Here is a 14,726-nt window from a genome sequence, read left to right as displayed (position 1 = left end):
TAAAAAACGAAAGACAGTTGCTGAGTGAAATACTTAGCAGCTACAGTTCTGCCTAGTAGAAGCTGGAATGGTGCAACCCGAGAAAGGACAGCTTGTGGCTAAGCACTGTTCAAATAAGCTTGAGCAAACTGATGCCCCTGCCTCCCCCCAATGTCTGAAAGTGAGGGGGGCTTTTATGCTGATTATAAATCAAGGGAGAAACCCAGGAAACCTATTGCTGGTATCAGAAGTAATCCTGTATGTTATTGGGGCCACTCTATTGGCAGTGTGTTTGTGTGCGTAAACACACACACATGTGTGCACACACACACACACACACAGAGTATGACTGTGAGTCTCAGATGAGAAGAGCTAAGGCAAGAACTCCACAGTGCAATTTTCTGTTATATTCAGTGCTGCTGGGTTTGTGGGTGTTGGACAATTTCTCACTAGTCTGGCTCCATCCGATTTTTGACGTACCTGCCATTTCAAATCTGACTGTAATCAATGTGGAAGGTATCCAATAATCAATAACCAGATAGCAGTCCTGTGCATCTGACTGAAAGCAACTGTGAGCAAAATGTCCACATGCCAGTTTCTTTTTTGAGATCCTGGTTAATTTCTTAGAAGTTGTTGAAGTATCTGAGAGCAGAATTTGACCCTCTGACATCCTGTTTTTTTAATGACTTATTCTATAATGCCTGTTGATTTGGAAAGTCAATGGAGATTGGCTCAGAAGGCCAGAATCCACCTTGCATGCATGAAGATGCATTGCAGACGCAAGTGCTTCAAAGTCATTACTTTTATAACTCTGCAAGTCTGAGAGGAGTAAGAGGTGGCTTGAGTGCCATATCAGTCTTGCATTTTCATTTTCAATTCCAGGATGAATATGTAAATATAGAATTAAAGAAAGCAGAAGAATTCTCTTTTGGTTGTATTTAGCTGTTATTAGTTCATACGAGGCTAAGCCATTGGATATATAAATAATTGGGTAGTATCCAAGGATTCTGGAAACTGTTTGAATTTCTCACTCCAGAAATATTTCCTATGAGCAATTCAGTCTGGGCAATTTCATATGAAGTTGAGGTTCTCCCATCTGCAAGGGGTATTTCTTTCTATATGCTGATTAGCTCCACAATTACTGGTCTAATGGGATGATCTGATTTTTTTTTTTTTTTTTTTTTGCTGCGACTTGCCATTCGTTTCCTGATCAGTTGCTTCATGTTGTGCTGCACAGAAGGGTTACAGAAAATACTGGGATGCAAAGTCCAGTGAAAGAAAAGATATCTTTGCAGTGTCCGCATTGCGGGTATTGACTATGTGCCCTTCCCAAAGTTCAGCTGGCTGGATGGGCTTGAGCTGAAAACTCCGTAAAAGTTGGAAGGCTGGGGGTGGGTGGGGGGGGGGTAACAAAAATGTTATACGTTAGGTCATTTACTCACTGTTCTTCACCCATCTGGCACATCTCGGCACTGACTATTTTGAATGCCTTCAGAATTAGTTTTCCACTCTTAAGCATTATGAAATCTGAAGGTGTTTGTTTCCACAACATCAGAGGCACAAAGGTCAGCAAGGAGCACACCTCATCTTGAATGTGCAGTGTGTGGCGCAACGTTAATTAAGCACTTTTATATGCAGATTGCTAAGGATGAACTCCTTTTGTTGCTTCTGCTGTTTTCCAGGTGTACTTCAGGTTGTCTTTTCTGGTGGCTGGGAACTTCTAGTTGAGATTTGTGTCTTCATTTCCTTTTCTTTAGGCTTGGGAAAAGGCATAGGATAGCTGTAAAGAAGTCCTGGACGCTTCAGGTCTGATTAGGGGACAGTTCTTCTAGTACTAGCAGTGTGAAATGAATATTTAAACATTCATAGGACAGCTTCAGGAGAGAGATCTGACAGATGTAGATTCAAATCTAGTCAGGCAGTAGAGGCTGCTCCACAAAATGTTTCAAGGCTCTGACTAATGTCCTACCTCATGGAAAAGACAGGAGAGTGACAAGATCACCAGACTTTCAAAAAACTCGCTGAAAAAGAAATTGTCAAAAATCTGTTCCAACCTGTATCTTATGTCTCTTAGAAATCAAATAATTTATATTGAAATTGAGTATTGGTGATTTACTTGCAAACACTTAAGTTACACTTACCTATAAAATTAAAAAGAAATCCCTGAAGTGATCTCCCCTTCCTTTCTTGTATATTCTGGCTCACCTATGACAAAGGGGGTTTCTGTATCTGAAAGATGGATATCTACAAGGAAACAGGAGAAAAAATAATCTCCCTTTCTAGTTCTTTTTAGGAAGAGCTTGAAGGAATTACTTTCTAAACTGCAGCAGATAAACATGGTGGAGATGACTCTTGCTCAGGGATTCAGTGTATTACAGAATATAAGCAAACAAGTATTGCATAACATACTATTGTGGATGGGCTGGTTTTGCAGTTGGGATTTTATGCCTTGTGAAATGATGGAAGACACCAGCAGTGTTCAGAGACTGCTGTGGTATTCGTACAAGGTGCTTTTCCAAATTGGCTGCTTCACTAGACTGGCAGACAGAAGACTAACAAAGATTTTTAAATATAGTGAGAGCTTCTATAATTGAAACTTTTCCTCTGTCCAAATTGCAGCCACTATATCATAGTAGCCTCTATGTAGGTCATTAAAAAAAGAAGTTGTATATACAAATGATGTTAAATAAAACCTTTGTTGGGCTCAACGACGTGGTGCCAGAGCAGTTGCTGCAGATGCATTAGGTGACTGAAGCTGTCGTTCATTTACAGTATTATGTCCCTCTGTTCCTCTGTGCGGCCTTGGAAACAAGCCCACTCCCGTTAAAGGGGAGCCCCTGCTTATTTATTCGCTTACTCTCTTTCCACATGCTCGCTCAGATCTATTGTGAGAGGGAAAGATTGAAACTAACATAGGCGTTTAGCAAGATGAAATACAACATGGAGTTTACTGATTAGGCCCCTGTAATTACAGTTTATGCAGGATGAAACACTCCCAGGAGATTCCTGGAGATAAGCAGCAGGAATGGTGGGTGCCTCTCTATTGTAGTTTTGAAATGTGGCTTTTTCCAGATGCTTCTAGGTTTCAGATAAAGAATTAAGGCCTGCTTCTGCATCAGTGCTGCTGCAGGGCACCTCCAGGGGCGCAGACCATCTACCCCGTGTTCAGAGGTGATTTGGGTTTCACGGTTCCTGTGGTCCTTGAGGCGAGCGCCTTGTGCTGAGCCCTGTTTAGAGAGGCGCTGCCCGCTGTGCGGACCTGACAGCCACTACCAGACCACGGTTCTCGCAGTAGCTAAGGGGCATCAAACTGAGATCGACAAGGGAGTATTTGGTCGCATGGCTTGTGTGGAATTAATCTTGGTTTGTGCCACTCCGAATGACTTGTGTCCATTTAAAGCAGGTGCATCAATACCCATGAATAGACCTGCTAATGTATTACTTTCATATAAGATTACCATACTTGGACTGCTCATTTCTCTCTGTACATGCATGTCTGGTGAAAAATCTTTATTTAAAAAAAATAGCATCACTATTTTATGACTCATCACTACAGCATTCTGTATTGCCCAGTGGCATACGTAAATTGGATTTTAAAATCAAAAGACAAAAATGAAAAAGATGGCACTCTTATTATCTGCTTTCTAGTCTTTGCAACTATATCGTATGCTGGGGTCTGGAGGTCGTTCTCCCTGGCCCTGAGAGTTAAACTTTAGGTAGAATCCCTCCTCTCCCCCCAACAACAACAAAAAAAACCCACAAAACCCTTTAATTTCAATGCATTCACACTGCTGGAGAAGCTCAGGCAATAAAAAAGCTGCTTATTACAAGACTTGGGGGTAGAATCAGGAAGACTGTCTGTGCTGAATGTTCATTTCGGTATGAAAAGTATACATCTACCCTCAGTAAAATGTGGGAACTTCACAGGCTTATGGATAAATTTAAAAAGAAACCGAGCATATCATCTCAGTAGTCTGTTTCTTCACAAGCATATGTCTGTTAGTATGGATGACACTTGCCCTGTGCAGAAGGCCAGCAGACAGCATATGTACCACTCTTTTGAAATCTCAGAGCTGGGTGTCTGCGCAATTCAAGCGGTGCCTCGTTCTCAGACTGCTTTACACAAGACTGTCTCACTTCTGTCTTCTCATAGATAGTCTGATGTGTCTACAGAGAAATACTGGACTTTCTTGATTGTGGTATTGGTATTTAAGTATGTCCCCTGTTGAGAAAACCTTGAAATAAAATATCTTCCACACTGGCTGTGGAAGGAAGGCACTTGCTTTCAGTGGCAGGGAGAGAGACTCAGAGCTTTCCCCAGACAGCAGCCTGTAAGAAGCTGCTCAGCCCTTGAATTGTGTATCAATAAAGGTGGAAAAGCTGGAGGCTGGAAAAAAGCACCCAGGCTAAGTTACTACCCAGGAAGCATGGTATCTGAATATCACGTGGCAGAAGAGTCTTCGAGTAGTCAGGTTTTTTTCTGTCTTTATTACTAACAACAAAATCTGTTTGTGTGAAATCAGAGGTTGAAATGAAATCAGAGGTGAAATCCTGCTTTTTTTTTTTTGTTTGTGCTAATTTTCTGTTGGTACATCTGCTCTGATTTCAACAGGAATTTACACTGTAACTGAGCTCTGGCTAACAGTGGAGCAGGAGCTTGTCTGTGTAACCCTTTTCACAAGGAGAAAGAGAGGAGGGAAATGGACTTTCCAAAGCCATCGTGGCTTCACATAAGGCTTTAGAAAATGGGCCAAAAGAGATGGCTGTCTATTAACTTTTTTTTTTTTAAACTGAATTGCTGCAAGGCAATCTGTTGTGATGAATCAGATTTGCTACTTAGTATACTAAAGATGCTTGGGACCCAGAAGTGGAAAGGTAAGAGTATTCTGGATTTTTCTTTTCCCCTTGTGTTTATTCCCTAATATCCATTTTTTTTTTCCTGGTATAGCTATGGTATCTAAAATATACAAGGATTACTTTCGCTCTGGTATGTATCTGATCCCTGTTAATCTTTCCCTGGATATTATTTCTCTTCTAGGATCCTTTTTCCTCGTATCTTAATTTGACAGAAACAGGCAACTGTAGCACTAAATTGGACATTCTGTGGCTGGCTACTAAATTTTCTTTTTTTTTTCCCCCCTCTGCTAACTGGTGAGCATTCCCCCCCCCCCGCCTTGTTTTTCTTCATTCTTCCAGAAGTTCAGAGAAGGGGCTACACTTTTGGTGTGGGTCTGCGAGGAAGGGTTTAATTTGTGAGCTGATCTTTCTCTGAAGCAGAGGGAAGACAGCTGGGAATGACTTATTTCATTTTGAATGAGCTGGCGTATTGGGGGCAGGGTAAGTTAGCTTTCCTCTGCGAGCACTGTTTGTTTTGCAGTAGCATGAAGTAGCTGGAAGCCTTGCCTGAAATCAGTACTCACGCAACAGTAATTAGGCCATCCAGGTGTCCTGTATTTGTGTGTGTTGTGGGGTTTCTTTTTTTTTTTTCCCCCTTCCAGGAAATTGAGAAGTCAACTTTGCAATGGCATGAACATGCAAGCCTGTCTTTTTCACTTAAGTGGTTAACAGTATATTTAGTTATTTCTAAGATCAATACAGTGTTTTGTTCATATTTCTAGGCTGTTAAAGATGATTGGTTTATTTAGCCATATGCTGACGCTTAGCCTTGAAGCTGGAGTAAGAGTGTAACTTACTTAGTCTTAGCTCCTTTATTCCTGATGTTCTCAGAAGCTTTTCTGATGAGAAAGGAAAATATTGGCATATGGAGCTGTGATGGGGTTGCTGCTAATGCCTATCTCTGCCCAGGTGTTACATGTGCAAAGTAAGAATCAGAAAAATTTGAGACCTGTTGTATAACATCAATCTGGTGCTCAGAGTGTCACAAACCAGTATCATTATGTGATGACATGGCCTGCAAATGGCTAGCACATACAGTTTCTGTTAAGAAAGAGTTTTCAGTTGCCTGAAAGTAGTAGAGATGCACTTAAAATAGGCCTTAAAGTTTCTAATCACGTAGGAAATATTAGTGCAATCTCTCCATCTTTGTGAACTGTTTGTGAACGTCTTTATATAGCCATTTTATTAAGCTAGATTTTTTTTTTTCTGTATATAAAGTCAGATTGCACTCATACTAGTGATCTGGTTATGAGAAGCATGGAAAAGGAAAAAGGTTACTCTAGTAGGCCCTCTGAGGGGGTTAGTATGTGAGGAGGAAGCGTGTTGCTCTTCAAGACTTCAGTCAATTGAAGTAATAGAAGAAATACAATTTTTAAACATCTATTTTTTAAAAGACTGGAATAGCTTTCTGCTTATTGGCGTTGCTGAAATGTATCATCAGTCTGCAGCATTGCATTTTGCGGTATATGTACAGCAGAAGAGAAATCTATTTGCTTTCGTAATGATTCCTGCACCTCTTTATGTATTGCCAACAGTAAAACAACAGTCTGCCTTGGTCCAACTGATGCTTACTTTCTGTATATTATATGCATGTATTTGGTGGCCTTTTCTCTTAAAACGTCAGTCCAAAATATTTGTTCTTCAGAACTAATCGCACGTTTGCCAAGATTCCAGGGACCTGGAGGTGAGATAATTTATGGTGACATGAAATGATACAATTAGCTGTGATATGCTACCTTTTTAAAATCAGCACAGGTGGGATTTACACTCTTATGCCACCTTTTTATGTTTGCTGCTTACAAATTTATTTAGAACAGGAGAATCTTTTTTTACCAATGAGAATTACTAACCTTTGGCAAAGTTTTAAGTGGTTTTGGAGAAATTAAAAATATGACAAAGAACTCTAAAAGGAAAGAAATGTGAGGAAGCCACATGTGTAATTGAAGGACAAGTTAAAGAATCTTCTATGAAAATTCAGTTAAAATTTAACTGATGGAATCCTTCAAAAATATAGTGAAAACCTGAGGTGCATTGAAACAGTTTCATAGAAAAAAACTAAAAGAAGTCTTCTGCGTTTCAAAAGTTTATGAAATCAAAATCCTCTTTATAACAAACAGGAGAGCCATGAGATAGAACTCAAGATAACATGTATGTCATGCTATCAAAATTAAAGCCTTGCCAAGCACACATTAATCAAGTCATTTTAATAGACCTGCAGTAAAAGACTGTCTGAATATTACCAGACTACAAGTGGAGAGAAAGTGTGAAGTGAGCTCTGAAATATACAGTCCAGTGAACAAAAATCCCTGGTGTTCAGGCAGATGAAAAGCTATTAGAAATGAACACTGCAGTGGCACTGTCCGTCCACTAAAATTTGATGTTATTCCTGGAAGGGGAGGTATTGGATTAGATCTAGATGCCAACAAATCAGCTATTTTGGCACTGTGATTTAATTCCTGGAAGTCGTGAGTTTTGGAAGTGATATTTACAGGAATCTCTTGCACATGTTTTTTCTGCCTTTTTAGTGGCAAAGCTCCAGCAGGTGAAAACTACCTCCTCCTACCCAATTTCCAGTATTACCAGCTCTGAGCAAAGAATCTCAGTTAGTTCAAACGTTTGACTCAACAGAAGTGTGTGACGATTTATCTGGGATTTGGGTGTTTCTCCAGCTGCAGTGTCCCTAGTTCATCAGTCTGACCCCTCACTGCTTTTTAAGGCTGCCCCAGAATTAAACCATATTCAGCTTGGCAGATGTCGTTGTGGGCTCTGGAAGCCCCTCCTGCCAGTCCTCTGTACAGCTTTGGTGCTGCCAATAGGTGAGTGCAAGTGAGTGTCCGCACGCACAACGTGCTCCCCAGTTCGTCTAATTTCCACCTTGTGGACAACTAGTGAGCAGCCTGTGGACAGCCTGTCTGCGCGGGTTTGGTTGCAGGGGAGGCCCAGGTATGCTCTGTAGGCATGAACGGCTCCCATGTGCCTGCCCAGCACAGGCGATCCAAGCCTGGCCTATCGGGTCATCTTCCTTCTAAATTTCCCTCGTCCCTTGGTGGAAAATTTGGACCTTGGCTTCCCTAGAATTTTGCATCCTACTGTCAGATATCCTGATTGCCCTTTCTATTTGTGTAACAAATTTTCTCCTTCCTTATAGAAAAGCCATCTTAGATTATTCTTATTTGGAAATTCCTTAGAAGATGACAGTTTGTCAGCTAGGCCTTTGGTTTTCTTTGACAGGCTGCTGTCTGGGATGCTCGTAAGCATATGGTGGGACCTCAGCTCTTGATTAAGAGCTTAAAAGAGGAGCCTGAGTAAAGAGCTTTAGGGTCTTTCTGTAATGACTGGACAAAAGAGTTGCCTCCAGAAAATTGTCTGAGCCACTTAAGCCTGTTTCACTAGTCTGCCGACTTTCCCCTGATTTTTGTAGGGTGACGGGATTGCTGACTTGAGTGCCTCATTTCAGTGAGGCACCCCATAAAGACCTTCAGAGGCAATAAAAGTTGATGGAGTCGTGGTGAATGTTGGTCTTCTACCTGAGCAGGCAGTTAATTGGGAAGCATGCCAAACCACTGAGGGAGTGTGGAGTTGCTGCGAGGAAAACTGTTAAGACTTGAAAAAGAGATTTCTCTGCTGGGAAATGCAAAATTCTGTCAAGTATGTGAAGGGTAAGGACATTCTTGGTGGGTGGGCAGCTAGGATTGAGATGGTATCCCATATGGAAAGGTGCTTTATCTGAACCTTCAAGCAACGAATCATAAGCTATTTGCTAGCAACAATAACCAAGGAAAGGGGTAATGTTTGGGGTTCATTCTGGCTTTCAGAAACAGGTTGAGTGAACTGTGCCTGCCAGTGACCGCTTGTTCAGCGGCCTGGAATATCTGACTGCACCGCTTCCCCTCCATGTCTGACGTTGCAGGCTTGGAAGGGAGATGTTTAATTATACAAGGGATTTTTTTTTTTTAATCTGGCATTGAATGGTTTTGAAACTTTGCCAGCAATGACATTCCTAAACAATATTCTTACTGCATCAGAGAGAATGAGTACCAGAGTGCCAGCAAATGCCTCCTTTTTGATTTTTCCGTGGCTGGCAGGAGCTGTTTTAAATCGGTAGAATGTAGTCAGGAATTGAAGTATGCTGCATATAAAATGCTTTCTGGCCTGAATAACATTCTGTTTATAAACAACAAAACATCAGCTGTACATGGAGTTGCCTGTGGCATTTAAGGTAGCCATAATCTTGCTTCTGTTGGCGTATGTGGTGTATATCCCCCCAGCTCTTGGCACCTCTCTTTGGGGGTGACAGTGTGGTAGCAAGGCCTTTATTTATTTATTTATTTGCGTCCCTTCCCCCTCCTTCTTTCTTCCTTTTCAGTACGTAGCTCTCCAGGCGCAGAGGAGCAGGTGGAAGCAGGCTTTCTGTACCTAATATAGAGGGAGAGACTGTTGTTGTGTGAGAAGGCTTCTTGCACACCTCCCCTGCTCACTCCCACCATTACAATCTGTATAGCCTATTCTATTCTAGATGCTCTACAACACTGAAAACCCTTTATATTTTACTCCTCTAGTACAGCTTCCAAAGTTGCACCTATCAGAGTTTTATAGAATTACAGCTTTAGTTTTGTGCTGGGTGATTCTTTTTCCACTGAATACATTGTTAGGCAAAAAAAAAAAAAAATCCAGTGTTGGTTCACCTGCAATTATCTTTAGATTCCTTCCAATCCAGCAAATGGTTTTAGCTGAAGAAAAGCCTGTTGGGATCAGAGTGCCTATCACAGACCAGTGAGGGTGGTGTGAGGTAGTGCTGATATATCCTTCCCCTCCTTACGGCTTGTAGATTCCTGGATGTAATGTTCTTCAGGGATGTGATGTGAGAGACCTGAATTCAGATTGCTCTTCTCCTTGTCTTGAGCTGGGAATGTGAACTTGGATTTTCTATGACTACTGTGACCATTCCAACTACTAGGAAATTGCTGTTTGGTGAATTTAGTTCTTTAGCTTTTATTAAAAATTCCTTCCTACCAAAAAAACCAATGCTCAGGGCAAGCAAGAAAGAGTGGTTTTCTGACCTGAAACAAATGTTTTGATCTTGCATAAAATCCAGGATAAATTCAGTCTTGGGGCTGATGCGAAATATTTTTGATTCCTCATCTGGTGAGCCGTGACATCGGTTATTCACACACTTTTTTGGAGGGTGGAGAGCATGCCGTTGTGTTAGAGAGGCAAGCATCTTATGGGAGGTTTTATGTTAACTTCCGGCGTTTGAGAACTGTGGATGAGACTGGGAATGAACTAGCACGAGCTAGGAATACGTTAGTGACTAGCAGTTAAGAAGATGTAGGAGAGAGTAAGTGGCTCTCGTTCATAGCCAGAATCTTATGTGCCTGCCTGCCTGTCAGGAGATGTCGACATGGCTTGACTGAGGTTTGGATGGGAAGAGATTGCTCTTTTCTTTGTTACTTTCATGCACAGGAGAGCAAGGAACAGCCCTAGATGGAGCTGCTGGAGTTTGGAAGACATGAATGGCTTCGATGAATGGCAACAGTGCATCCATAAAGTTCCCTAGGTAAAAGTAGGAGGAAACACTTGGTTGACTTGCTATAGCAGAGCTCAGAGGGGAGCTGAGCTTACTCTCTTCAAGGGTACTTACGCTGTTGCCTGAAAAGCCTCCCCCTGCCCACCCTGAGGTAGCCTTACGCACCCAGAGAAAAGGTTGCTAATAGTCTGATGCGACTCAGAACTCCCTTTTCTATCTTTACAAAGTTGATGAACTATCTCAAAGCTACTAAGAAAAGAAGAAAGTGATATTTTCACTAATAAATACGTATATTGGATTAATTACATGATCATTTCAGGTTTTTCCCCAGGTCTGAATATAACAGTTCTTCAGAACTCTGAGTTTGGTCAGGTGTTAAGTCCTGTGCACAAGCAGTTTTCTCTGCTAAATCCCATTATGTGACCTGAGTCCCGTTATATTCACAGAGCAGACAGGACCTCTGCCTCACTTTTATAAGCCTTTCTTGTTCAGCTCCTAAGGCTAACTAGGAAAGTGCTTGTTAATATGGTCAGCTGATTCCCATGCCTGCCTGCCTTAGCCTGTTCCCAGCAGCTCAGCAGCAAGCAGGAAACTTTAGCTGTGTATAGCTTTCCTGACAAGGGGCCACTGAGAGGGGATGCTGAAGACGTTTTCTTTGCTTTCCATGTGAACATGAGGTCTCTTGCTGAATTCCGTGTCAGTCTCCTATGTTACTCTCCATGAAATTGCTAAATTACTGGTGTGACAGAGAGCAGAACTCCATCTGTAATTTTGTGTTGAGAAGCTCGATGATGTAGTGGATACTGTAACAGAGGAAAAACATTCACAAAAATAAGCTTACTGATATTTGCTGAAAACATACCAGAGATGACTTTTGTGAAGTTTGATGCTTGACTTTGCCGTTCTAGACATAGCTTTATCTGATTTACAAAAGTTTATTGGAATACATTATTAGGTTGAATGTTCATAAACATTTTTTCAATGATTAACTTTGCTGATTTGTCCATGATACATGTGGTGGATTTATATGCAATTCCCATTAATCGTTTGCCAGTTAACATTTATTTTTGTTGTATTTATCTGCACATATTTAGAGATAGATTTGCCTAATTTAAAATTGTGAGAGTAAGTAAAATGAGCTTAGTGGGCTTAAACACTTATGAGAATAATTAGATAATCTAGAGTTATGTTAGGAAGGATTGAAAACATAAGATATATAATTCCCTATGCCTCAGGGGCTAATTGATGGAGTTTAAAAAGGAATTTACCTGATGGCTAAATTAGTCTATAATTGCCCCTGTAGGGACTCCTCCCTTAAACATCTCATACTGGCATCAGTCAATACTGTGCCTGATGGACCTTCAGACTCATACAGGATGGCAATTCTTGTATCATCGTAAATAATACAGTATTGTGATATATGCCGTGTTTCTTTCTGGCAAGATAAGTAGTATTTACTGTTTAGCAATAGTATTTTATAGTAATACTGTATGTCTTATGTTATGTATCATAGTATGCAATATAATGCATAGTGTAATTACTGGTGTTAATGTAATGGTTCTCAGTTTTGGTCCTAATGTAGTTTACAAGAAGGGAAACTTTATTTTATAGACAGTGAAATTGAGAGACTCATTTGGGGCTAAAAAAATTATTTCTTTTTTCTGAGTTGCAGGGAGCTGAAAAAGGGCTCTTAGACCAAAGTACCTGCTGAGACCATTTAAAGACAAACCAAGGACAGAGTTCCCTCTGCTCCCGCTCTGACTTATGGATATGGCAGAGGAAGTTTCAGAGGGCTTCGCAACAGAAAAAGCCTCAGACAGAAGAGCAAGATAAATACGCAGGTAGGCAGGGACTGAAAGCATCATTCACTTCTGAGGCATGTTGGATATTTAGAGGAAGAGACCATAGGCTTGGTACTCCCTGAATTAGTTCTGAGCTAGTTCTCAGGAGATCTGTGTAACTCCAGAACCATAAAAGTGGCAGCTGAGTGAAGTATTTGAAGATCAAAGTGAACAGAAACCTTTTTTTCCTTTGCTTTCAATGATCTAACAAGTTATCTGCTAGGAGCTCTCCCACGGTTCTTTTATGCAAGGCTGAGAAATGACTGTCAGTGTAAAAAGCAGTGCAACCTTTTGAATGTATGATATTCTTAATATGAATTATGGAACTGAATCAGGACTGTTCATAAGCAATATATGCTTGGATTTGCAGTGCATTAAAGACAAACTAATACCACTATTAAAATACAGAACAAACATCCCCTGCCTACTTAGTACAGGTTCAGCTTCCCAGTCAGTATGCTGGGTCTTTGCCCACAGAGGGAGTTGAGGAAAGTGTATTGTAGCATCAGCTTTATCTCAAAGTTACTTGTACAGCCCATCCCTGACTGCTGCTCTGAGCCTAGGCTCACTAATTGTTGCTCTCCCTTGCTTGGAGTTTTGGCTCATTCTCGCGCCATGTGTGTATAGTGCCCACCTGGTAATCAAATTCTCTCCTTGGTCTGAGAACTATCTTAGAAGTGAACCTACAGCAGGCTGTGTGTGCTGGGCCTGACTCCAGGGGTTCTGGAGCGCGGAGACAGTGGAGACCTTACTTTACAACATTTCCTCCCTTGTGTAAATGACCTCAGGTTCAGACCTAATAAGAGTTTTTTGATGACTTTTTTTTTTATTTTAAGGAATAGAGTTAATTTCCATATATGTGATCAGCATAGACTTGGCAGTTGACTAGAACTCTGAACTACTACCTTTAATGACAGGCGAGACATTATTTTGGGCAGCCAGACTGAAAACTTTCTCGCCCAGATTCAGCAATGAGGTAAAACCTGGCAGTAAAAGACTCACCCTAGTAAAGGACTAGGGTGAGACGAATGAGCTAAAACATTATTGCTACGAATGTTTTGGTGTTTCAGTGAATAGTTCCCTTCTTTTCACTGAGGGAGTTGAGTAGTTCAAAATAGTTTTGAGTTTATTCCCTACAATAGACTAATTATCAAAAGATGATAGATGTATATTGTAGCACTGTAGCAGTATTCAAAAATACTTATAGACTAGCCATAGTCATTGCTTGAACCATAGCAGCATGTGGTGACAAAACACACATCCCTGTTGCCCTCTTGAGTGAGCACAAAAAGGGACAGCTGTGATGCTATTGCTTCCATGAAAGCCGGAGCCACAGCCAGGTGGTATAAGGAGCCTGAAGAAGCTTAAAAAGAATGGAAGGGGCTGAGGAATAGGTTCCTGCAGAGAGGTGAGGAGCTTGGGCAGGGGGTGAAAGAGCCCTGGAGACAGAGCTTATTTCAACTACAATGAGAAGTCATTCCGGACTTTGTACTATGGCCCCACTACCAGAAAATATATATGAAAAATAGACAAGCCTATTAACAATAGTGGCTTTTGTATCCTCTTATACTTACAGTATCCCTGGTTTCAGTTTCATTTTGTATTTACTTGATAAAGTTTGCTTTTGCAGTCACTTAGGTAGAGATAAACATTCATCTAGAAAACTCTCATAAGACAGCCTTTTATTAATTAACTTACCCAATTAACTAACTGCACAACAGATCACACAACAATGTGTGATCATTCCATGCCTCCATATGAAAGTGAGAAAATGCACTTGGAAGCGTGAAATGTGTGTGTCACTGACTTTTTGCGGCACACAAGAGAGAAAAGCCCGGTTTGAGGAAAGGTTCGCCAGGGTTCATGAACTTTGTTTATGCTTTGAGTTGGTTTGGTCACCCACCATTCAGTCCAGGGGTAATCAACAAGTCAGGCAGTTGCACCTGGCTCAGTGTGTAAGGCCCATTGAGAGCCATGGGAAAACTCAGTGGTGTCAGGTTTTTGCCTCTAGATTTGCATTCTTCTGAAATTAGGATTATGAGCGGGGTGGGGGGTGGGGGATCTTCTTATTGCTGAAAATTGTTGGTCCAACAGCTGGAAGGTTATGCGAAGTTACTTTCCTAGTTGAAATGAAGAGAATAGGCACATCTACAGTTAGTTTGGTGCCTTCTGTCTTACTTTACATTTTTTTTCTCTGTTGTTGCGCTGCTTCAACTAGTCCCTTCTAAGGTTTTATGTAAGAGAGGGAGGTTCTTGAAGATGAATTTAGAATTAATAAGCCTAGAATATCTCTCTCTCCTACATGCTGGTGCTATGTTAGAAGCAGGAAGAATATGTGGCTGCACAACAAACTGGATTGCCATCACTCCTCTGTAAAGCCACGGTCACCTGGTAGCGCTGCCAGAGTTGTACTGACCACAGACAACCAACTCGTGTCTGCTTTCTATCCTATGCAGAATTGACATTGCCCCAGCAACCCTGTA

The sequence above is a fragment of the Struthio camelus genome, chromosome 9, assembly GCF_040807025.1.
Source record: "Struthio camelus isolate bStrCam1 chromosome 9, bStrCam1.hap1, whole genome shotgun sequence".
Classification (NCBI taxonomy): Eukaryota; Metazoa; Chordata; class Aves; order Struthioniformes; family Struthionidae; genus Struthio; species Struthio camelus.
This window is presented reverse-complemented; position numbering follows the sequence as displayed.